At 40.7% G+C, this 8,428-nt stretch overlaps 1 pseudogene; it reads left to right on the plus strand.

Moving 5' to 3' along the window:
* Positions 1-1,667: 1,667 nt before the first annotated feature.
* LOC105242355 lies at positions 1,668-7,104 on the plus strand (annotated as a pseudogene).
* The last annotated feature ends 1,324 nt before the right edge of the window (positions 7,105-8,428 follow it).

The raw sequence follows: 8,428 nt of genomic DNA on the forward strand, positions 1-8,428 counted from the left end.
AAGTAAAATTATGTAAAAATTTGGGCCCAAACTTTAAGATAGAACAAGTGGCCTTAATGATTCGATATTTCTACCTTCGTGCCTGCACGGTCAGTATGGTACACGGTATGGGAGATTTTCTGTACAGCTTTTGGGGTTGAACAACTCCAAAGTGACTTCAGATTTCAACACAAAATATCTTTATTCAAGAGAATATAAATGAATACAATCCAAGGCTGAATTTCATTTGCCTTGAGCAAAGTGCTATTGGATAAATGTCTTATTCAGATTATTATTGTGGTTGTAACATATGACCAGGCTGCTGCTTTAAAACAAATCAATTTATTTTCTGATAGTTCTGGAAGTCAGAAGACTGAAATAGGTCTCTCTGGGTTAAAATCACTGTCTTCAGAGAAGAGTTCATTCTGGAAGTCTGGGGGTGAATACATTTTTCTTGCCTATTCCAGCTTTAGAGCCACCTGTACTCCCTGGCTCATGTCCCCTCCCTTTATCTTCAAAGTCAGCAACATAGCACCTCAAAATCTCTCTGACTCCAAGAATTCTGCCTCCCTCTTCCATGGTTGGAGGACCCTTTGATCTATTGAGCCCACCTGGATAATCAGAATAACTTTAACCTAGGGTCAGCTGACCAGTAATGTTAATACCATTTATAACTTTAGTTCTCCCTTGTCACGACACATGACATATCCAAAGATTCCGTAGGTTAATATGAGGAAATATTTTGGGGACATTATTCTGCGACTAAAAATATTTTTCAAAGGTGTATTTGATGTTAACCCAGGTACCCTCACTTTGAAGAATCAAACAGAAATTTATTTCAGACTCCAGGGTGAGTACTTCAAATATTTATTCAAAACCACACACAAAAAGGATCATGTGGGGGCGCCTGGGTGGCACAGCGGTTAAGCGTCTGCCTTCAGCTCAGGACGTGATCCCGGCGTTATGGGATCGAGCCCCACATCAGGCTCCTCTGCTGTGAGCCTGCTTCCTCCCCCACTCCCCCTGCTTGTGTTCCCTCTCTCGCTGGCTGTCTCTATCTCTGTCAAATAAATAAATAAAAGCTTTTTAAAAAAAAGGATCATGTGGCTTATTTATTAACATCACCCCAAAGCCATAAATCGTAAAGTAAACCCTCAACTAAAACAATTCAATATCATCTCAAGGTTAAGGGACAGTGCATGGGGCGCCTGGGTGGCGCAGTCATTGAGTGTCTGCCTTTGGCTCACGGCGTGATCCCGGAGTCCTGGGATCGAGCCCCGCATCGGGCTCCATTCTCCGCTGGAAGCCTGCTTCTTCCTCTACCTGCTGCTCTGCCTGTGTTCCCTCTCTCGCTGGCTGTCTCTCTCTCTGTCAAATAAATAAATAATAAAATCTTTAAAAAAAAAAATAAGGGACAGTGCAAGGAAGTCAGACCTCTGGAAGGCAGGCAAGTTCATGAGAATGAGGAATTCAAAACTGGATTCACCTGACTTCTACTCTGGTCTCCCAGGAACAGAGTAACAGCAAGAACATGTTCCTTTTTGTCCAGACCAGTGGCCCACAGGGAATGCAGTGCTCCGAGGTGGGAGTAACAATGGAAACAGCGCCTAGTGAAGCAGATACAGGGAGCTGTAAATATCTCCTCTGCTGCAGAACTTCAGCATGTGGATCCTTGGACTGGCCGGGACATGGTTGTTATTTTTGGTTTCCTAAACCTGGCTGGGGGACCCATGCTCCACTGCTTCCTGCTGTCCTGTCTGCGAACAGTGCTTCGGTCTCCATCATCAACCATTCAGGGAGGAGTCGGCACCTCCACACAGAGACTTTCATCTTATAGACCCCACCAGGTGAGTCTGAGAGCTCAGTAGGTATTTCACGGAAGGATCAGAGAGAATAGAAACTGAGAATATTTCCTGAGGTCACCTGAGACGAGATAGACTCATTTTTAATTAATTTATGTAATGTGTTCAAAAGAGAAGTGTCCTTTGGCCTCAGCAATACAGGCATCATTGTTGACAATACGTGGTGTGAATGGAAGTCCAGTTGGATGAGACGAGGAACGAATGAGGGACATAAAGTGGTTTCAGTGAAATTAAAACATATCCAAGGAGTTTGCAGCTAAAGGGAGCAGGAAAACAGAGTATTTGGCTTGGAGGCATGTGTGGTGAGCTTTTTAAGATGTGGTGTTTTCGAGTACGCTGTATTTATGGAAAGCCCTAGACACACAGGTAGCTCTTCCCTTGCAACAGCAGTTCCTGAGACATACAGTTCTCAGCACCTTCTCTCACACTGAATATTTATATAAAAAACAGTGTTTAATATGCAAAGAGGGGTATGCTAACTTTACTTTGTGATACTTCATTACCAAGAGGTGTGGAAACTACTGAGACATTTGTGAGGTTGAGGAAAAACCCAGCCAAATCTCTTCAGTGATAATCACTCATTTACTCACAGGAAGGAACTGTATTGTAAGTGTTTACTTATCCTGACAAAGGCTGTCTACCACCCGATGAGGATGGCTGCTGCTATCCCCACTATCTGAGTGAGGATATCCACATTTGGAACGGATTGCTTGTCTCTCCCAAGTTCAAACAGCTTATATGTGGTAGATCTGACCTTGAAAACTTGGTTTTCTGATTCCAAAAACATTGCATTTAAAATCATTCGGAAAGGTCTTTTATTATTTTATCTTTAAAAATCCCTTTCTGTTGTCATACATTGTATATTTTCTGTTGTAAATTGCAATTTATTCCCTTTGCACATTTTTTTCTAGAGGGATATTGAATCAGTAAAATGTCTTGACATGATAAAGATACCACTGCTTTCTTGTTTCCATGCACTGTTATTTTCCTTCTTTGTTAATTATCCTGGGCATCAGGGGATGTGAACTGAGGCTGGAATGCTGCCAGAAGCAGGGAAGATTTCTGCTCATCTGTTTCTCAGTGAAAAGCTGAGCTTATTAGATCTCTTTTAACCCCTGTGTCCATTTTTTCTTCTCTGTGTTTTTGGACCTATTTTTTCTAAGTTTTTTAAAATGCAAGATGATCACATTAAAATGGAGCCCTCTGTTTCCATGTCCTTGGGAGGCTTACTAACTAGAATTTAAGTACTATTTACAGACACTTCAGGGTAAAGGTAATCTGATGTTGACTGCTTGCCTAGTACCATTTCTTTCAACATTATTGTGGCTGCAGGTGAGAAAAACAAGGTAGTAATGCAGTGCCAGGGGGTCATAGTGCACCGTGTGTGCATGTGTGTGTGTGTGTTGTGGGGCATGAGCAATCCTCACGCTATGGTACTGGAGTTCATGCAATAATATGTGACCCTTAGATACAGAATATTCACCAACAATGGAAATAAGGAAGGGATCCATCTCTATTCACAGAATACCTTGGAAGAAAATTAATAAGATGCAAAGAACACCATGTGAAGGAAGGACTCCCTGTGTCTTGAAGTCCCATCAGTGGCAGGAAAGCCACCTCGGTCCTCAACATTCTCTGCCACCACCTCTCCTCTCTCTCCTCTTGCTCATTCCCTCACCGCACTGACTGCATGTTGAGATCTGCAGATCTGCAGTAAGTGCCTTCTGCAGGGCCTTTGCTCTGCTTTCCCTGCAGGGCACCCACCTCCCCCGGATATCCTCCTGTCTCTTGCTTAGTCTTTCTGGAAGCCTGTGTTAAAATGTCACCTTATTTGCAGCTTTCCCTGAACTACTATTACTTAGCATCCTCCCCACCCACTGCTTTTTATACCAACTTTTTTTTCCTTCGTGGCACCTGCCGCTAATCTGACATGGTGTATGATGTTCTTTTTTTTAATGTATCTTCTTTCTCTATCTTGGATCCTATAGACCTTTCTCTTTTTCTCCAAGTTTCTATTTAAATGTCAGTTTGTTAACTAACAGTGCAATATTAGTTTCAGGGGTAGAATATAGTGATTCAGCACTTCCGCACATCACCTGGCGCTCATCACCACAACTGCCCTTATCCCCATCAATGTTTTTACCCATCCCCCACCCACCTCCCTCCAATAACCCTCAATTTTTTTCTCTCTAGATAAGAGTCTGTCTCGTGATTTGCCTCTCTTATTTTTCTCCCACTATGTTCTTTGTTTTCTTTCTTAAATTCCACACATGAGTGAAATCATATGGTATTTGTCTTTCTCTGACTTATATCACTTAGCATAATACACTCTAGCACCATCCACATCATTGCAATTGGCAAGAATCATTCCTTTTGGTGGCTGAGGATTATTCCTGTGTGTGTATGTATATATACCACATCTCCTTTACCCATTCATCACTCAGTGCACATTTGGGCCCTCTGTGTACTTTGGCTATTGTAGACATTGCTGCTATAATGTTTAGGGTACATGTATCCCTTTGAATTAGTATTTTTGTATCCTTTGGGTAAATACCTAATAGTGCAACCTATGGAATGGGAAAAGATATTCGCAAATGACATATTTGATAAAGGGTTAGTATCCAAATTGACAAAGCACTTATCAAACTCACCACCCAAAAAACAAATAATCCAGTTAAGAAATGGACAAAGGATATGAACAGACCCTTTTCCAAAGAAGACATACAGATGGACAACAGATACATGAAAAGAAGCTCAGCATCGCTCATCCTCAGGGAACTACACATCAAAACTACAGTGAGATACCTCCCCATGGCAGTCAAAATGGCTAAAATTAACACAGGAAACAGGTGTTGGCAAGGATGTGGAGAAAGGGTAACCCTTGTGGAGTGTTGGTGGGAATGCAAACTGGTGCAGGCACTCTGGAAAACAGTATGGTAGTTCCTCAAATAGTTAAAAATAGAGCTACCCTATGATCCAGCAATTGCTCTGCTAGGTGTTTACCCAGAGGATGAGCTTTCTAGCTCAGCACCCTATGCTCTTTGTCTTGAAGATTTTGTGCTCAACATTATTCCTCAAATGCAGGAAAGCATTTCTCACTGAAACTATAATACATGCCCTCTTAGGGAAAACGCCGAATGCACAGGAATTCCTTTTTTTAATATTTTTTATTATATTATGTTAATCACCATATAGTACATCCCTAGTTTTTGATGTAAAGTTCCATGATACATTACTTGCATATAACACCCAGTGCACCACGCAATACGTGCCCTCCTTATAGGGGAGAGGGTGGGGGAATGGGATAGGCTGGTGATGAGTATGAAGGAGTGCACAGGAATTCCTAATCAGGGATGTCAGGTAACATCCCTTAAATGGGATCAGATCTATACAAAAAATATTTAGCTTGTTCTTGATTGCAAAATATAAATTGCAGTGTGCCACTCTGTTAATAATCCCCATTTGCTACAAATCAAAACTAAAATGAGATACCACCTCACACCTGTCAGAGTAGGTAAAATCAACAAGGCAAGAAACAACAGATGTTGGCGAGGATGTGGAGAAAGAAGAACCCTCTTTCCCTGTTGGTGGGAATGAAAACTGGTGCAGGTGCTCTGGAAACCAGTATGGAGGTTCCTCAAACAGTTAAAAATAGAATAACCCTACAATCCAGCAATTACACTACTATGTATTTACCCAGAGAATACAAAAATACCAATCCAGAGGGACACATGCACTCCAAAGTTTATAACAGCATTATCTACAATACCCAAACTGTGAAAACTACCCAAGTGTCTATACACTGATGAATGGATAAATAATCGGGATGTATATACAATGGAATATTATTCAGCCATCAAAAAGAATGAACTCTTGCTTTTTATAATGACGTAGATGGAGCTGGAGAATACTGTGCTAAGCAAAGTAAGTTGATTAGAAAAAGACAAATACCATATGATGTCACACATATGTGCAAATTAAGAAACAAAACAGAAGAACTTATCGGGGAAAAAGGGAGGGAGAGACAAACCAAGAAACAGATTCTTAATTACACAGAACAAACTAATGTTTGCCAGAAGGGAGGTGGGTGAGTGGATGGGGGAAGCAGGCAATGGGGATGAAGGAGGGCATTTGTCCTGATGAGCACTGGATGTTGTATGGGTGTGTTTTATCACTGTACTGTCGACCAGAAACCATTATTATGCTGTAGGTTAACTAACTGGTTTTTAAATAAAAAACTTTAAACATGAATAAAGAAAAAATTAATAAATAAATAGTCCATTTGCTTGAAAATTTATCACGTTATTTTTTTCTTTCCTTCTGGTCATCTCCAACACATGGTACTGCCCAACAATACACGAATTTCAGTGTTTCTTCTTCAGCAATTTTCAGAGGACCCACAACTGCATCCCCTCATAGTTGGGCTTTTCCTCTCCATGTACATGAACACGGTGTTTGGGAATCTGCTCATACTCCTGGCCAGCAGCTCTATTCCCACCTCCAGATGACAATGTACTTCCTCCTCACCAACCTGTCCTTTGTAGACATCTGTTTCACCTCCACCGCCATCCTGAAGAAGCTGTGAAACAACAGGGCTCAAAGCAAGGTTATTAACTCTGCAGGCTCAGCCAGATGTATTTTTTCCTACTGTGTGCAGAGTTAGATGACTTTACCCTGCCCACAATAGCCTACGACTGCTTCATGGCCATCTCTCACCCCCTGAACTACACAGTCATCATGAACCCCTGGCTCTGTGGACTGCTGGTTCTGGTGTCCTGGGTCATCAGTGTTTTCAATTCTTTGTTACAGAGCTTAATGGAGTTGCAGCTGTCCTTCTGTACACGCATGGAAATCCTCCATTTTTTCTATGAACTCAATCAGGTAGTGGGCATCTTGTTCTGGCACCATTCTTAATGACATGGTGATGTATTTTGTAACTATGTTGCTGGGTGATGCTCCCCAGACTGGGGTCCTTACTGTTACTCTAGGATAGTTTCCTCCATATGTGAGATCTCATCAGCTCAGGACAAGTACAAAGCATTTTCCACCTGTGCATCTCACCTCTCAGTTGTCTCCTTATTTTATTGTACAGGCCTAGGAATGTACCTTAGCTCTGCTGCTCCCCAGAGCTCCCACGCAAGTGCAGTGGCCTCGGTGATGTACACGGTGGTCACCCCCTATGCTGAACCGCTTCATCTACAGCCTGAGGAATAGAGAGCTAAAGAGCGTTCCGAAAAGAATCACTGGGGTTCCATTGATGTAAAAGCCATCATCCTGGTGCTGAAGAATTGTCCATGTTTGAAGGGTTCACAGCCTCAGAGCCAAGAACAGCTCCTTCTATTTATTTCCTAGAATTTCCATTTGCTTGAATTCAATTTCTCCATGCATTTAAGTTACTCACTTTCTTGAGCTTCTGCTCTGTCTGATATGCAGACAGTTTTTCCCTTTGTCCATTTCCTACCTTTTCAAAGTTTTCCCTAGCATTGATCAAATATATTTGGAAATTCCTATTTATATCATGGAGTACCATGGATTTCTTAAGAATACTTTCTACTCAAACAACACATATCATTCCAAGTAATTTTTCTCATTTTACTAAAAGGATATCCATGAGTCATATTATTTACATAGAAAAACTACTTTCTTAAGAATACTTTCTACTCAAACAACACATATCATTCCAAGTAATTTTTCTCATTTTACTAAAAGGATATCCATGAGTCATATTATTTACATAGAAAAACTACTTTTGGAAATCAAGGCCATTTANTACATCAGAATCGGGATGTACTGTATGGTGATTAACATAATATAATAAAATAAAATTAATTATAAAAAAAAAGAAAAACTACTTTTGGAAATCAAGGCCATTTATGTAATATAACAATAAAGGAAAGTATGGGCCCCCATTTATTCACTTGCGAAAGTTCATCAACACTTCATACCTCACTGCCTTCACGGCTCATCCTGACAATGTAGACTAACTTAAGATTTATCCTATAGGGAGTCACTGAGGTCCACTCTCCTTATTATGATCATGTTCCCCTGTGAAGCTGTGTCCCCTGCACCTACCACACTAATTGGCAAAATGATTACCAGTACAGGTCTCCAAGTGGAGGCTACACAGATACATTTTTTAGAATAAAGACATTAACTTCATATGGAATTTGAACCAGGAAAGATCTTAATATGACGAAGAAAAATTGAAAGTATACTTTGTATTACTGAGCAAAATATTTCATTTTATGCTGTCCATCTACTCACTGAATTGGGACTTTAATGTGCATGTAGAACAGTTGGGTTTTCCCCTTTGGAGTGAAGAATTGGACGGCATGTTTATGGTGCGTTTATTCAATCATCTATCTCTTTCTGCTATATGCAAATTGGACTCTTTCCTCTGCTCTAAATGAAATATCTCCTTTTCTAAATTTTGTCATAGCCATGAAATAGGCAATGATTGAACCATATCAATATCATTCATTGTATATCATCCATATATACCCTCAAGATCAGAGAATGACTCATTAAGGAGGTTGAATTCCTGCTCAGTCATGTGCTTCAGGTCACGTCTTTTGTGCAAAGAGGCA

The sequence above is a fragment of the Ailuropoda melanoleuca genome, chromosome 4 (genome assembly GCF_002007445.2).
Source record: "Ailuropoda melanoleuca isolate Jingjing chromosome 4, ASM200744v2, whole genome shotgun sequence".
Taxonomy (NCBI): domain Eukaryota; kingdom Metazoa; phylum Chordata; class Mammalia; order Carnivora; family Ursidae; genus Ailuropoda; species Ailuropoda melanoleuca.